Genomic DNA, 18,247 nt, shown 5'->3' with positions numbered 1-18,247 from the left:
TGATATTACACCCCAAGGAGAGCCTAAAGCTGATAACTCTACAAACTAAAACTTTATTTTTTCCAAATATCACTATTTGTTGATGACTCTTAAAAACTTTAACCTCCCTGTAGCCCTCCAGGCACCAGCGGTAAAAGAAAGGATGGGGGCATTGTGGAGTGGGGGTGGTGTCCCTCTTTAGAAAGGTTCATTGGAGCAACTCCCATCTGTGTTCTCTGGAAACCAGAATTTCAGTTCTCAAGTTGGAATAGGCAGCTTGTTCCATTAGCAAACATTTCATGAATACACTAGTAGTTCTGGTCTGTAGACTTGTCATAACAAACAGGAAAGAGCAGCAGTGGCACAATCTAGTATAACAGCCAGGCTTCTGTCAGTCACCTGGACAGAGAGACATTCTATGTTGTGGTTCTCTCAGGGAACTGAAGATCAACAGAGACTCAAGATGCAAAAACATTGTTCCTGCTGCTTTATTTGTTTGTCATAGTCTGTATTGCCAGATTTCCCTTGGAAATATATAAGGTGTTTGAAACGTTTGCTGCTACAAATATATTACTGTTGCTGAGTAATCCTGTACATCATTTTCTCCTCAGAGGGATAGAGACTATTCCAATCCTTTATAGCTATTGCCTCTAATGGTGAAATGGGTAATCCAATATGTGATCAGAGGAGATGCTTTTACCATGTTTCCAAAATAATAAGTTTAAAAACCTGTGAGCTTTAATGGTACTGCAAACTCTTAAAACCACCTCAATAGCAGTTACTTATTCTTACTCTTGTATGTAATAAAATAAAGTTAGTTAAAAAAGGTGAAAACAAGGTGTTTTTGAATGTGTAAGCCTGATGGTGCCTTTGATCAAAATGATAATTATCAAAACTATGATTTCAAGCAAGTTTATAAACTAATGTTTGCAAGATGTGAAGCGCCTATTTTATTATTCCTATTATGTTTGGCTAAAGGCACATGGCATCTAGTTGTAGGGATAAGGAATCACTTATTTTTGGAGAAAGTGTATGAGTGAGTTAGAGAAGTAAAGGACATCATTTCAATCCCCAAGTACATAGAAGTCGGATTGGTAGAACCATCATCATGTTAAACAAGCAGAAATGAGTACTAAGACAGAGCCATTTAGCAATAACATCATTTTACTCTTATTTGACTAAACCATATACATCATGCCTAGGGAAATTCTTTTAAAGCAAGGATTTTGCTTTTTAAAAGCATGTATGTATGTATGTATGCATGCATGCATGTATGTATGTATGTATGTATGTGTATGTCTATATGTGTATGAGTATATAAGGACATATGTTTATATATTGTACATATATTTATATTTGTATATGTATATATGTATATATTTGTATATATGTGTATGTGGCCACATGTATATATGTGTGTGTGTGTATATATATGTTTATATATGTGTGTACATATATATATGTGTCTGTACGTGTATATATGTAACATACAAATGCACTCTATTTTCTAATTTTATGAAACAATTCTGATGTATAATTAGTACTCAAGAATTTTAAAAGCTGCTTTATAAATTTTGATTCAGGTTAAATTTCAGTTCAGAAAACAGATTCAATAAAGATAATTAATTTTTATGCTATCAAATTTCTCAACTATTTCATAAAAACACAAATATTTACTTTAGTTATGTGACTGTATATGTTTTAGCATGAAACATGACTAATTAGCTTTTCCAGCATGTGATATAATTAGAGGATAATACTAGACCTATGTGAGGGAAAAATATATCAAAGTACTGCAATATGTGATAGATCAGAGTGATAGATAGATAGATAGATAGATACATACATACATACATACATACATTCATACATACATACATACATACATACATACATGCATATTTACACTGATTAAAGATAACAGATGATATTGTCTACTTTCCTGTCCATCACCGCTAACCTCTACCCCTCACCTTTTATAGTGATTGTCCCCTCCACATTGATATCCCCTTACTTAATGTCCCAGACAAATAAATATCCAAACTTTTAAAATTGGTTAGAGTGCTAAACCAAGAATTCTCAACTGAGGTACCTCAATAGCTGAGAAAAACATCAAGAAATGTTCAACATCCATACTTATCTGAAAAAGGCAAATCAAAATGAACCAGAGATTCTACATTACACCAATCTCAAAGACTAAGATAAAAAACTGATGCAGTAGCAGAGTAAGCTAGGATGTAGACAAATGGAACACTCCCTCACTGCTGGTGTTATTAGTACCTGTAGAGCCACTTTGGATAGCAATATGGACGTTCAGAGAAAATTGCAAATAGCTTTACCTGAAGACCCAGCTTTACCACTCACTTCAACACATATACTCAACCTTGATCCACATACAAAAAGGACATGAGGTTTAACAGGTTCACAACAGCCTTACTTACAATAGTCGAATGCTGGGCGCAAGCGTGATTTACCTCAACTCCACTGAGGAATAAATAGAGAAAGTGTGCTATATTTAAACAAAGGAACACTACTCAGGTATTAAAAATGAGGAAACCAAGAACTTTGTAGGCAAAGGGATGGTGCTGGAAATTAGTGAAGTAACAGAGATCAAAAAGGACATAACATGGGATGAACTTAGTGACAAATGGATGTTAGCCTTAAAGCTCAGAACTCCCATTATTGAGAGCATTTATCACATGAAAGGTAACATGTTAGGAGGCCAGATTGCGAATCCTTGCAAACAACTTAGAAGGGAGAACAAAATAATCATGGAAGGCAGAGGGACGGAGGGACTTATTTAGAGGTAGAGAATGATGGACAAAGTGGGGGGAGTTGCAACAATGAAAAGAGACAGGAGAGAATTCCAGAGGAAAAGTGTAATAAATGACAATAAACATCAGTGGCTGGTGGTGAACTTGGGTTTCCCCAGGAAAGTCCCAGGTGCCAGGGATGCAAGAGGTTCTGATAAACCTAATGGGATGATGGTAGTTGAAATACCAAGCAGCAAGGAGATAGAACCATTAGAGACTGCCTCCTGTAGCTAGACTTGCCCACCAGTGAAGGAATGGTGCTTCCCACACAATTCAAAATCTTTATCCTATATACATCCAAGGTCTAAAAAAAGACAAATACAAAAACAGAGCAAAAACTGAAGGAAAGGCCCTTCAGAGACACACCACCATAAGAAACATTTCTTCCACAGACTCTAATTCCTGGCCCTATTCCTGATTTCAAATGTGCTTACAGATAAGACCCTAATATGTTTGCCCTCTGAGGGGCTCTGCCATCACCTGACTGTGACAGATGCAGAAACACCTAAGCATTTGAGAGCACCTGACAGCCACAAAAGAAGAGTTAGGGGAATGCCTTAAGTATCTGGAGGGGATTGCAACCCAATTTGAAGAATAACAGTATCAACTAAATATAACCTCCAGAGCCTCAGAAAATTTTCCACATCCTAGAGTATGCTTTGCCCAGTCGAAGACTTCTGCTACACAAATAGCAGAGTATATGGTGAAGACAACTGCCTCATCTGCCATATGTGTGAAGGGAGGCAATTGGTCCTTTGGAGACTTCATATCCCAGAGAAGGGGGATGTTAGAGGACTAAAGCGGAAGTGCGCATGTAGATGGGGGAGCACCATATTAGAAAAATGAGGAACAGAATAGCTTAGGGGATTCAAGAAAGAAAGACCAGTTTGGGAAATGACATTTGAAATGTAAGCAAATAAATAGATTATTTTACATATATAATGTATATAATTAATATTTTTTAACAGCAGAGATATTCCCATCTGTCTCCTTAAGGACTGTATATTTCATTATCTGTACTATAGCTTTATTCAAAGTTGAAATCCATAAGTACTGTGAGTTTCTTATTATTGAAATTTCACATAGAAACACCCAATCAATGTTTTATCTTCTGTCCTTATAGCTTTAAATCTTTAGTTTGACAAAAAACATAATTAAATAAAAAAATAGTTTTTATTTCTGTTGCATATGGTTTTCATTCAATGCCTCAAACGTCTCCCAATTTAACTGTACATCTCTGCATTCCCTCCATTGTCATACTCTTCCCACTCTCTTCACATTTGACATTCCTGTACCTGACAGTGTTCCTCTGCAATCCATAAGTACATTTGTTCATCACAAAGTGAGGATAGTCTGGACCACATCCCTTGACTTTTACACTAAACTAATCAAACTGATACAGTGTGGAAAATTAATATTCAGATTAAAGTGAAAATGTATCCCATTTTTCTCTTAGGTCCAGATTATCTCATCTATGATGACTTTCACATGATCCATTCATTATCCTGAAAATTACATGCTTTCCTTTTCCAATCTGTAAAAGCACCACATTTTCTTTATGCATTCATTTGTTAAAAAACAACGTAAATATTTCTAAATATTCAAGAGTCTCTATACTAGCATGAATCAACATTTGGATATATTTTCCTCGCGTTATATCTTTAGGTGCATACATTTCCATGTTCCTGAAGAAACATCATACTGATTTCCAAAGTTGCTGTTGAAGTTTGCATTCCCACCAGAAGAATATCATTGTTCCCCTCTCCCCATAACACAGCAAACATAAGTTGACTCATGTGTTATAAAACTAAAATTTCTGAAAGGGAGGAAAAAAATCTCAGAATAATTTTGATTTGCATTTCTGTATTGTATAAGGATGATAAATATTTCACTTTCGATTCTTAGTCACTTGAGTTTCTTCACTTTTGAATATTTTGCTTAGACATGTAGCCAAATTTAATTATGTTTTCTTGATATATAGTGTTTTAGTTTTTTCTATTATTATTTATAGAAGCCCGTTTTTGAACATGTACATGGAAATAATGCTTACTATTTTTGAAAATAGCCACTTTAAACTTATTAAGATCAAATTACATAATGCACATATTCAACTCACAGAATTGGCAGATCTGTTTTAACCAAGCGAAATCATAAGGTCGCTTCATGAAGTATCCCTATATAATAAAATATTTTCTATGTACATAACATTGAGGAATAGAGTTCATATATTTTATTCTTTGAGAATTTCCGATAATGAATTTTGATGATAATCTTTCCATTTATTTTACCCACTCACTCTATTTCTTTGAATCCTATATTTGTATATCTTCTACATTAAAGTACTGTTTAATAACTCTATTATAAACCCATACAAATAATTTTTTATGTACAGCAGTTTTTACGCCTTTTCACTGCATTCTTGACTGTTGACTGGCTTGAAGCTTTGCAGGAAACCACAGCTGCTATGTGACATGAGGGCAGCACCTCTTGTATCAAGAAGACGCTTTATGTCTGATCCCACCCACAATTTTGGGGACCTATAGTCTCTTTGCATCTTGTTTCAGGATGGCTTTTTAGCCTTGGGGAAGGGGTATAGCATGTATATCCAACTCATCATGGCTGAAATCAATAAAATGTAGACAAATGTAGACAATATAATGAATGAAAGGAAGGGGTCACTCTTGGAAAGTATTAACAGGATCGTCATAACCTCTGGCCATGTTACGTAATGAAAGGTTTGAATTAATAAAATGAAAGAGAAAATCGGAAACATGGAGAAAACACAGATTATTTATATTTACAGTCCAAAATCTAGAATTTTTTTAAAGCATTCGTGATTTACTGTGGGGAGCGGGTATAGCGGCAATCCCAAAATGGAGCCCGGGACTGCTGCCGCGTCTCATTAATAGCACCTGAAATTAAGCCATTCCCCATCGTGAGAGCTGCGCAGGCGCACCATGACGATATATCAGACCATGTGACGTGGACCTAGGAATGGAGGTCACGCAGAATGGACGGTTGAGGTGGTTGAGGGAGGATATAAGGGAGTGGGCTCGGGGGCTGGATGGAGGCATTGTTCCTGCTTGCAGACAAAAGGGTTCCTGAAAAAACTGCTTTGAGAAGAATGTGTGGTGTCTCTCCTTTCCTTCTGGTCGGGGTTGGAAGTGACAGTAAATACTAGATGTATTTATATACCAATATTAAATCAGCTCATTTTGCATAATTTAAAAAGCTCTATACTAAACAATTACAAAGAATCAGGTTTTTAACTTCTCCCACCTGAAATATCATAGGACCACATGTATTCAGTTGAAAAGAAATGAATATACATTTAAATAGCATTTAAAGTGTCTAAGACTATTCAATAAAGTAGACAAAAGGATTGAATACATTAAAATTGTATTTTGAATCTGGTATTATCTAACAATGACAGACAAAATAAGGAGAGAGAATGAGACATGGGGACAATGAGGCAAAAGGGAAGGTAATGAGAGAGGGAGAAAGAGTTACAAACGACTGACACAAAGAGAGGAAGAGAGAGAATTACATACTAATTTACACATATACACACATATTCTCAATAAAATACTTGTGAACAGATTCAAGTCAACATTAAAAATAATCTTCTACCAGATAAGCTTTCTTCAAATCCCAACATAAAAGTTTGATTCGTCCTGGGGAAGCTGTAGATATGGAGGATATAGTTCAACATAATAAAGGCAAGGTACAAGAAGCCCAGCACAAGCATCGTGCTAAAGAGAGAAAAATTCAAAGCAGTTCCACTACAAGCAGGAAGAAGACAAGAATAAACACTGGTTTCACAACTATGTATTACAGTATGTGTAATTTTAGCTAGAGCAATATGACAACCGAAGAAGATCCAGGGAATACAAATGAAAAATAAAGAAATGAAAGTGTTCTCATTTGCAGATGTCATGATACCATTGTAAAAACTCTAAAAATATGTCAGTCTCTTAAGACTGAAAAATACAGTCATAATAGCAGAATATCATACGAACACACAACATTCCTTAGCCTCCTTTATGCCAATCCAAACCATACTGTCAGGAAATATGGGTGAAATTCCCCTCACAATACTCTGAAAATACAAAACAAAATATTGTGGACGAAAGTATTTAAAATGCAAAGACCACTATGAATTAGCTAGACGTGATCCTGAATAGAGACAATTTTTCTTTAAAAGATTAAGTTTCTTAAAGCTGAAAATGCATTCATGAAATAGTAGAATTCAAAGTGAACACTCAAAACACGTTATCTTTTTGTTTTCCAATTTCAAACTATGGGCGAGTCATCAGGGAAATATTCCACTTAAACACTCTTAAAATATATATCAAATACCCTGAATTCGCACTGTTAGAAAGAACACTGTGAGTTAGAAGACATATGAAGTAACCATGATACATCCAGATTATACATAAGAACATTCTAGCTGATGTTCTGAAGGACCTTAAAGCCTTGAATGAACCAAATCTTTTATAGTTTTAAGGATAACTAGATAGTATAATAATGTCAATTTTTAATTCATTAATAAAGTTAATGCAATAAATATTGATTAGAATATTTTACTACAACAAATCACCCACTTTTATGAAAATCAAAAATTTGACTATACTATTTCTATGGGACATAAGATAACTTAAAAGGACAAAGTGCTAACATGTTTAGGGAGATAATTTTAAAGAGAAAAAATGTGGGAGGAAAAATATGAGATTAAAAGTAAGTTACATACACAGTGTGATTTTGTTGGCAGAGTGAATATGTCAAAAGTTTGGAGTGACTTGGATTTATTTATTAATTTAAAAGGGTAGGTTACATGCCAGCAGGAGGATGGACTATCGGATCAGATCTCAAGAAAATGCCAAATGTTCCAGTTAGTACGACTATGTTATAGTAAACATAAAAATGCCAGTGTGGGAAATTGAAGGTTTAATTCACCTCACAAGTTCCAGTTCATAATCAATGGAATCCAAGAAAAGAACACAAGGCAGCAGCATGAAAATAAAGAGGAACTCTGCTTACTAATCTGCTCAGCTACCTTTTCTCTGTAACCTCATCAGCTTACTAGTGCTGTTACCATCCACAGTGGGCTAAGTCACCTTACATAAACTAACCATCAAGAAAATGCAAAATACTGATGCCCGCAAGCCATTCTTATGGAGTCAGTTGCTCAATAATGCATCATTTAGACAGTCACAATAAGCAATCACAGCAAGCCATAAAAGCAAAATAGAAAACTTAGCCAACGAAAGATAAGAGTACCCCTTCATGAATGGAATTTGAGGTCAAAAGTGAAGTTCTATGTGAGGAAGAACTTAGAAGGAATTATGCCAGAAATCACACTTTATTTAAAATAAAAAGTGAAAAAAAGACAAAGCCACAATTAAAATATTGTTATGTTTGACACTTTGAAACCTCTTCTGGATTGCAGGGTAGAGTCAGGACTTGGTTTTTGGCTGGCAGCACAATTGATAGTCCAGTATTTTGGTGGAGGATTTTCCATCAGAAGCCTTAGCTTTACCACAGAGGCTAGATCCAAGTTAAAAATCATAGTCAGTCAACAGTTTGCCAGATCTTGTGCTCCAAAGAAAGGAGCAGTTCATTTAGTGATGATTTGGTGATGACTCTAATTCATTTCAGAGTCATAGATATTGCCAGCATATAGAAAACCACAAAACCCATTGTCAAACACCAATATTCTCTGCATTGCCCACAGTCACCATAGTAATATCAGTGTTGAGCTCTACAGTATGATTTTTTTCTCTTTCCTGTTGTTGCAGCTTATAAACCTTGTTTCTTTGACCCACAGAGAAGTTTCAAATAAAATAATGACAAACTTTTGCATTGAAAGCTATTGGTGACTTGTAGTTGTAGTTAAAAATGAGGACCTCAAGCAATCTTCACTCAGTCCTCTTCTTTTAGGATTGGGTTGATTAGCTATTGCTTTTGCTTTTGGTTTCATTTTGGTGATTTTTTGTTTTATTTTGTTTTCTTTTTCTTTTTGTTCTTTTCTACATGCAGAGATCAAGAGTTGTTAGAAGAATTTCAAGTACAAATTCAGATGGCTGGAAAGAGACCAGTCTTTCTAACAGGTCCACATTGTTTGCTGTACTAGGGATTTTTCTCTTGCCTTTAATGTTGCCCATTTCCACTTTTTGGATCCTTTTATCCTGGCATAATTAATACTACATATATATTATAATTATTTAAATTTCAACTCTGAATCTAAGTGCTCTATCTCCCTCCCAAAACCAGAGACATGGATTGAGTCTTGTTTGCTATCGTTTTGATTCTTAGATCGGGAATCATCCTGCGAACACTGAAGGTCCTGTTCCCAAATTGATTCTGTATAGTTCAATAAAGATGCTCTTGGCCAATCAGTTGTGTGGATTTCTACCAACAGGCTAGTAGACACAAGGGTGGAGAAAGGATTTAGGGTGGAGCAAGAGTTACCAGTCATGTGAGATCTGGTATGGAGTGGCCATTGGTGTAGCAGGCAGGATGTTAAAAACACAGTAAGATGAGTGCATATTTGGGGTGCTGAGCTATGACTAATGTCAATTGAGAAATTGAGTTAGGGCAGATTTAGAGGTGTTGAGAAGGGGGTAAAAAGGAGAGCTTGCTATTTGGTAGAGGCTTAAAAAAACCTGACAATACAGCTAAAGCACATCAAAAGTTCCTAAGCATATGTGGCTTTCAAGTGCATTGTAAGGGAACTTGAACAGCTCTGGTAGCTTGGAATTCCTGGAGCTTAAAGTGAGGCAGTAGGAACAACCTTCTGCAGAGTATTATGAGAGCAATCCATGACCATAAGGAGCATGTGCAAAGTCATCTTGACCATGAGAGTTAGACTGTCCCACATGGATCTTTTGATTATAACCATTTCTTCTTTGTGATCTTTTAGTGTTCCATTTGCTTAAAACTATTACTGAAAAGGGTAAAATGATTCTAAAGGCTACTCTTCATTGTCAACTACTCATTGGAGATTAATTAAACCCCAACGATAGAGGGAATATGTGAAGAATTTCTGCATAATATAAGGTCAATGTCAAATGAACTTCTTATATGTATCTTTGTGGTAGGATGTTTCAACTTTAACCTAGATCTTTATCAAGAAATATTCTTTCTATTATTTTTTCAGGCATCTGCAGATACATCCTTTTGAGGAATGAATTCTTCTTACTGGAGACTATAGAGGGGACCTGCATTTCAGTGATAATTAAACGTCACTTCAAGACATCAAAGCAAAATATCAAAGTGAGAATGGAATAAATTTATTAAGACAGTGTTTTGCAAACAACTTCTTTCACAAACATTTTTGGCAGGAGAATTCTGAAATTTTGCATTTCCTATTTGACTTTGCTGGTACTCTGACAGAATCAACTCTCAATTGTTTGGGACTTTACGGGGAATTAAACACTACAAACAGAGATGAATGCATCATATGCTCTGCCGTCTGTGTTAATATGGCTTCAGTGAAGAACAACTATGCTACAGCTATTCTTCTGTTTTTTCAAATATTATCCTCATACAAAGTGTGGAATCTAAGGGTTGCTGGATGGATAGGTCGAGAACACTGGCTGAGAGCTACAAATGCAGAAGTGGGATGGTACATGCTTGGGGCGTAAAAAGCCTGTGTGTAGATCATAAACAACTTCAAAATATTCATTGCTTTAATAACTACTTGGAAGTGGACTTCTGTAAAATGACTTCAGCAGACCAGCATGGTAGAGAAACAGTAACTGATTCCCTGGAGATTTAAATGCACTGGATTGTGAAACTTGGACTTTGAGGTAGAGACAAGTCAGTGAATGAAGACTGGATTATCAATCCTCTGTTGTCTCTTAAGTTTCCCTGCCCCATGGTTTGAGGCCTACAGCAACAGATTTTTTGGAATGAGGAATAGAATGAAAGCCAATTTGTTGAAAATCCCAGTCATAAGAAAATACTGACATCATCTGTGACAAACATCAAGTCTCAGCATGGCTTCAGCATGTCTGAATGTCTGCTGTCAGCATGGGCTTTTACTGCCATCCCTTTAATAAATGCAGAGCTCCAATCTGCTTCAGCCACATCATCATCTCTTCATTCTGTTGCAGGTAGATTAGATCACTGTGTCTGCCTATGCAGTCTTTCTCTACATATAAGGACCCAAGGAACAATTCTCACTCCAGGGAGCTGTTGAAAGTAATCTTGAATTGCATTGGTGTTGTTAGTAGATGTAATGTCTTCAAATCCCAGAAGACCATGTTTGCAAAGGAGTTGATTGAGGAACTCTTGGGTATTTCAGTATTAGGGGCAGGTTGGATCGATGAACAGGACCGCCTTCCCAGACTAGATCTTGCATTTCACATACACGTGAGCCATGCTGACAGGGTGCAGCTTCCAAGAAAAGAATGTTTAGTTGAAGATATTGGTCTGTTTGAGAATGGCAAACCCAATGTATTCTAAACCATGCATTCTATTTGAATCCCCATAGAAAACATGGAAGAAAGAAGCCTTTACTTTTTCATTTTTGCACTCACAGTGATACCAAATCCTCATAGACATTAGAACCTGCATACTGAATATTTATCCATATGTCAATGACCAGATAAGACATCTTGCCTTTTGGACTAATAAACTAATGGATTCTAGGACTTTAAAAATAGTCAGTCATTGTTAAATTATGTGTTCCATAGTCTGTGATCATTGTGACTAGTCCGATTTCTCTGTACAGAGAGATTCATCCTTTACTGTCTGTTGGGGAACACCAACTACTACACCAGATATCTAGAGAAGACCTTTTATGGCATTTTGTCTCTAGTAAGAGTTTCAGGTCAGTTACAAATTTCCAATGGCCACATTACCTTAGTCGGATTTTCATATGATGCTTTGATACAGTCCTTCTTTTTTTCTATAGTTCTTGGCAACATAATTAAAATAGCAATTGTAACCTATTAAAGAAATGCACAGTAATCTATTTGCATGAATGCAGCAGAGAGGATTATAGGATAAACAAGAATTGGAAAGCAAGATATCCTTCCTTCCTAGGACCAAGACCAGGAAATCTTAACTACATAAAAATCTGAGACAAGTTGTCTGAAGTTTGTTCTTTTCTTCAATCATGGGGATCCTAGTGAAGGAGCTCAAGTCTGAAGAGTTGGCAAAAATTACCCTCATTGCTACTCCAGGTCAACTGCTGAATACCTCATTCATGGACCTGAAGAAACTCTGTATCCATCCTTCTATAATGTGTATATATCAATGTATCATTCATAGAATGGACACTTTACTGTTGGTTTGAAAGCAACAATTTGTCCCTGGAGAGACACAGATTTCTTCTTTCGCACATTATTTGACAGGCTGATGGTGGGTCTCATAAGTTCATTCCGGGATTTGCTTTACAATAATCATTCAGTTATCTGGAAGAAACACTTTTTAATGTAGTGAGATCTACTAGAACAATATCAACCATCATCTTCCATTCCCAGTTTAATGCTGAATCATTCTCCACTAATTGTCTGTGGTCTCTGATGACAGCAGCATCTCCACAGACTAGTCTGAATATTGCTCTTAGCACTGTATTTAGGATACATCAATGTGATTTCCTTACCACTTTCATTCCCAGGAGAGTTTTTCAATTCATTTCATCTGATGCGTCTAATCTACATTGTCAGCCAGGATGAGTTTTGAGAGTTTTTCTAAAAAAATAAAGAAAAAATGGAAGAAATGAAAGAAAGGAATCCGGCAAGTATATCTCACCAATTGACTCAGAAATCTAAAGTGTTAGTCAGTGGAAATACTAGTGGAAAGTCTGAGATCATGAAGTCTCAACTAGAAGCACTTCTCTCTCCAAGATATTAGTGTAAGAGAGAAACTGCACTATTGGTATCCAAAGCATGGAGAAGTTTACTCTGAGCAGAGGACACAATACTTGCCTTTTATTTCTTACTTAGGACCTTCTTATAATTGACAAAAAGAATAAATGCAATGAGCTCTCAGTAAAACATCTGTTACCTTCAAAATTCTTGGCATTTGGAATAAAGAAATGAATGATATAAAAACTCTGACTTCCAGGAGCCATAAGAACTGCGAAGTCCAGATGTGTCTGAGAGGCTCGCAGCTCTAGATTCCCATATGCAGAAGGCTCAGAACAAGTCTATCTCTTCAGTGATCCTACTCAACTCCTACAAGGACTCACTGAGCTTTCCGAAGTACCATGTATTTCATCCTTTTTTTATAACAAGACAGAAGACCACCTTCCTTCTTCCCATCTCTGATCTCATCATCCTCTTCCTTCTCACTCCACAATGACTGTTTACTCTCGATTAGAGTTAAATTAGTAAACACTAGAGGTACTGAAGGGATATCTGAAGGGAGTTGCAGTCACGACAACACTTGTGACATCACAGAAGAAGCTAGTCCTCTCCAGGTTTCAATAGATGTTTCAGGGAGGGCCTACTGATTATGTCATTGTGATGTGCCATGGCTTACCTGTTAAACATCTTTCCTTACATTGACCAGATTCAAGGGTGCCCATTCCACGTATGTCTCATGTGACACAGTAGAATCCTTTATGTACTCCATCTCTCTAAAGCTAGAGACTTCTCTTTGCTTTATTAGCAGTTACAAACTTGGGATGGAGAAAGGTAGTGAGTGGCTTGGCATGGGTAGAAAAGATTTTGGAACATCTAGTGTAGAAGATTCTTCTAGATAATATTTTTATTCTCAGGTTCATTCCTGAGATATAGAGTTCAATTTTCTTGGTTATCTAGGTATCACAAAGGCCAGTATTTTCCCTACAGACCTTTAATTAAATGAATATTGTATATAACTTTCTTATTGTACTTTCCTTGACAGGGGACTTCATAAATATTCCTGAATGTGTACTGAAAAATTCTTTTTTCCTATTCCATTATCTGCAACAAAGTGATTTTGACAACAAAGTGTGCCCAGCTATAGAGTGAGCATAACAGTGTGAGTACTGTGTACTCACTTCAATTAATAAACTCCTAAAAGCTTCTTTTTTGTAAAAATTACCAGGCATCAGAAAAGCAAAGGGCAACATGGACTACAGAATTCGGTTCTCTAGTCCCATTTGATATCAATTCTGCACTACCTATTTTCCTGTGTTCCCATGGCCAGAATTAAGGGTTTTGGATGTTTTATCATTATTCGTCCTTAAGTAGAAACCTTAGATACAGGAGGATAGGCAAGGAGAAGAATGACATGTTTATCAGTCAAACCTCAAACTCAATATGTTCATAATACAGGAGGGAGTCTATTTGACATTGTCATTTCTGAATTCTACATTCTTGACCTAGTTTGGCAGATTCTATGTTAATATTCCACCGAACCACCTAGCTGTAGGAGCCACCAAAAGTATATATATATATATATATATATATATATATCTCACATCTGGCACCAAAATGATATAAAACTGATGAACCTAAGAAGTGCAATCGGCCAGGAATCAGATATAGACATTTCCTGAGAGACACTGCTAGAGTATGTGAAATACAGAGGTAAATGATAGTGGCAAACCCATGAACTGAAAATGGACTTCTTGTTGGTAAATGTTGAGAAAGGATTACAAGATCTGAATGGGGCTTTAATCCCCACAAGGACAATGCCAATACACGAAACCTTTCTAGTACTAAATCAATATTCAAAGACTGCTCATGGGCAGACCAATGTCTCCAACTGCAAATGTAGCAGAAGATGGCCTTCGTGACACCAATGAAAAAAGAGGCCCTTGGTCCTCCCTAGATTTGATTCCCAGTTCAATGGACTGTCAAGAGGCAGTAAGGGGGGTTATTGAAAAAGGGGAGGGGGACAGGTTAGGGCTCTTATGGACAGGAAACTGAGAAAGGAAATTACATTTGAAATGTAAATATAGAAGTATCCAATTAGAAACGCAATAAAAATTCCTAAAGAAATGATAGAGTTAAAAGAAAAGAAAACTGTCAACGAATCACACATATTGACACAGAAATCTAAAGGGTAACTGTCAGGGAATGGTAATCAGAGAAATACTAGTGGAAAGACTGAGATTATGATGTCTGAACTAGATGCACATCTCTGTCCCAGATATCTGTGTCAGAAACAAAGTGCACTATAGGAATCCAAATCAAGGAGTTTACCTTGAGATGACATACGATACAATACTTGTTGTCCCTCCTTCCTCAGGACTATTTTTCCTGGGGAAAAAGAATGAAAGCCATTAGCTCTCAGAAAAACAACTGTAAACTTCCGAATACCTGACTTTTGGAATAAAGAAATTAATGATAAACAACTTCTGATTTCCAGGAACCATAACAAGCAATGAAATCCAGATGCTACCGAGAGGCTCCCACCTCCTGAATCCCATATGTGGAAGGCTCAGATCAAGGCTATGTGTTCAGTGAACCCTCACAACCCCTACACAGCACTCCTTGTGCTTTCCCATGTACCACATATTTCTTCGTTTTTTAAACTAAAACTTCCTAGGCCAACTTCCTTCTCCCCATCTCTGATATCTACATCTTCTTTGATCTTCCTCACAAATAGCTGTTTACACTGAAATAAAGGCCAATTAATAAACCCTAGAGGTACTGAATGAATGTCTGAGAGGCAGTTGCAGTCTGGAAAACACTGTGACATCACAGGAGAAGCTAGGGATCTCCAGTATACAAGAGATTTTTCAGGGCCAGACTAATGATGATGTCACTGAGAACTGCCATGGCCTACCTGCTAAAGAGCTTTCTTTATATTGACCAGATTCTAAGGTGACCTTTCCAGGTGTGTCTCCTTTGACACAGTGGACACATTTATGTAGAACATCACTCTAAAGCTAGACAGTTCTCTTTGCTTTATTAGTGGTTACATGCTCTGAATGGAGAAAGTTATTACGGGTTTCGCATGTGTAGAAAAGATCTAGGAACATGAGATGTAGGACAATCTTCTGGATTATAATTTTATTCCCAGTTCCATTCCTGTGACAAACAGTTCAATTTCCTAAGTTCTATCTGTTTCCCAAAGGCCATTGTTTCCCTACAGATATTTAATTGAGTGGATTTTGTATTTCATTTTCTAATTGTTCATTCCTTGATAGGGCACATTATAGATATTCCTGAATATGTACTCAAAAATTCTGTTTTGCAATTCTAGTTTTTTGCAATGATTTTCGCAACAAAGCTGGCCAATTAAAGAGTGAATGTAATAGTGTAAATATTGTGTTCCTACTTCAAGTGATAAACTCCCAAATTTTTATTTTATGCAAAAATTACCTGACATCAGTAAATCAAAGGACAGCATGGACTATAGCATGCGGTTCTGTATTCCCATTAGGTATCATTTCTGGAATATCTACCTTCCTGTGTTCCAAGGGTGAGACTTCAGGCTTTTGGATATTTTACCATGATTCTTTTTTCAGGCCATACAAAAGATACAGGATGATGGGAAGGGAGAGGAATGGCTTGAGGCCCAGTAAAAGCTCAACATCGATAGGCGCATAAGAACAGGAGGGAGTATATTTGGTATTGGCATTTGTGGATTCTCCATTCTTGACCTAGGACCTCAGAATCCATGTTAAAATTTCAACTAACTTCATAGATGTATAAGCCATCAAATATATGTACATATATATAAAAATAGATATAGATAAATAGATATAGATATATAGAGATAGAGAGGAGATAGAGCTAGAGACAGAGGCAGAGATAGATAGATAAATATATGCGTAAATAGATAGATAGATAGATAGATAGATAGATAGATAGATGATAGATAGATGGATAGATAGATAAATAGATCAGACACCAAAACTAGATACGATTCAGATTAATAAAGCTAAGAAGTGCATGCTGCCAGTAATAGGTTATAGATCTTCCCTGAGAGACACAACTAGAGCATGTCAGTTACCGAAGTGAATGCTAGTGGCAAACCAGAGAATTGTAAACGGACCTCTTGTTGATAAATTTTCAGAAAGGATTACAAGAGCTGAAGAGGCTATCAACCCCATCAGAACAATGAACAAGAACTTTCTGGTACTATACAGATAATCAAAGACTGTACATGGACAGACCTATTGCTCCAACTGCATATGTAGCAGAGGATGGCATTGGTGGACACCAAAGGAAGGAGAGGACCTTGGTCCTCCCTAGGTTTGACTCCCAGTTCAAGGAATTGTCAAGGGACAGTAAGGGTGGTTTAAATGTCAAGGAATGGAAACATTTATGTCTCTTATGGAGAGGAAACTGGGAAAGGAAATAACATTTAAATGTAGATATAGAAATATCCAAAAAATATTAAAATTAGCTTAAATTAAAAAAAATTATGAAAGAGATAAAAGTAAATAAAACTGCAAGGTAATCAGACATATTGATTCAGAAATCTACGAGGGACACTGTTAGGGAATGGTAGTCAGCATAACACTAGTGGAAAGACTGATATGATTAAGTCTGAACTAGAAGCATTTCTCCCTCCCAGATATCAGTGTCAGACACAAACTACAGTGTAGAAATCATATACACGAAGGAGTTTACTCTGAGCTGAGGATACAATACTTGTCTTTCCCTTCCTCCTTAGGACTTTTTTCTTCTGGAAGAAAAAATAGAAGCCATGTGCTCTCAAAAAAAAAAAAAAAGCTGTACCCATCCCAACACCTGACTTTTGGAATAATGACATTAATGATAAAAAAAAAAAAAAAAAAAAAACTCTGACTTTCAGGAACCATAACAAGCAAGGAAATCCAGTTGCTACTAAGAGGCTCCCATTTCCTGAATCCCATATGTGGAAGGCTCATGTGTTCAGTGAACCCTCACAACCCCTACACGGCACTCACTGCACTTTCCCATGTACCACATATTTTTTTTCTCATTTTTTTCAAACTAAAACAGAAAGCCAACTTTCTTCTACTCATTTTTGTTATATACATCCTCTTTGTTCTCTTTCCCAAATGGCTGTTTGCACTGAAATAGAGGCCACTTAGTAATCCCTAGAGGTACTGCAGGAATATATGTGATGCATTTTTTTGTGACATCACAAAACCTAGGGCTCGCCAGGGTACAAGAAATTTTTCAGGGAGGGTCAAATGATGATGTCAGTGAGAACTGCCATGGCCTACCTCCTAAATAGCTTTCCTTACATTGACCAGATTCGAGTTTGCCTTTTCCAGGAATGTCTACTGTGACACATTGGTAACATTTATGTACTACATCTCTCTACAGCTGGAAACTTCTCTTTGCTTCATCAGTGGTTACAGGCTCTACATGGAGAAACTCAGTTAGGGGCTTGTATTGAGTAGAAAAGATCTAAGAATATGGGATGTAGGAGACTCTTTTGGATAATAATTCTATTCCCAGTTCCATTCCTGTGACAAACAGATCAATTTCCTATTTTTTCCCTGTTTCCCACAGGCCATTTTTTCTTTACAGATGTTTAATTGAGTGAATATTATATTTCATTTTCTA

General features: G+C 36.5%; 1 long non-coding RNA gene across 2 annotated transcripts in view; it reads right to left on the bottom strand.

The window, feature by feature from the left end:
• Nucleotides 1-13,305, bottom strand: part of LOC134484592 (uncharacterized) — a 32,334-nt gene extending 19,029 nt beyond the window's left edge. Inside the window, exons 1-3 of one of the 2 annotated variants that reach the window (XR_010062075.1) lie at nucleotides 12,994-13,305; nucleotides 12,406-12,493; nucleotides 7,874-12,214 (exon numbers count right to left, since the gene is read on the bottom strand). This is a non-coding gene — a long non-coding RNA (uncharacterized LOC134484592). Of the gene's footprint in view, nucleotides 1-7,873; nucleotides 12,215-12,405; nucleotides 12,494-12,993 lie in introns of those variants that run through there. The other variant, XR_010062074.1, reaches the window with a different exon arrangement.
• Between the last annotated feature and the right edge of the window lie 4,942 nt (nucleotides 13,306-18,247).

Source organism: Rattus norvegicus, assembly GCF_036323735.1.
Source record: "Rattus norvegicus strain BN/NHsdMcwi chromosome Y unlocalized genomic scaffold, GRCr8 chrY_unlocalized_14, whole genome shotgun sequence".
Taxonomy (NCBI): Eukaryota; Metazoa; Chordata; class Mammalia; order Rodentia; family Muridae; genus Rattus; species Rattus norvegicus.
Note: the sequence above shows the minus strand (reverse complement) of the source record. Positions and strands in the feature narration are given on the sequence as shown.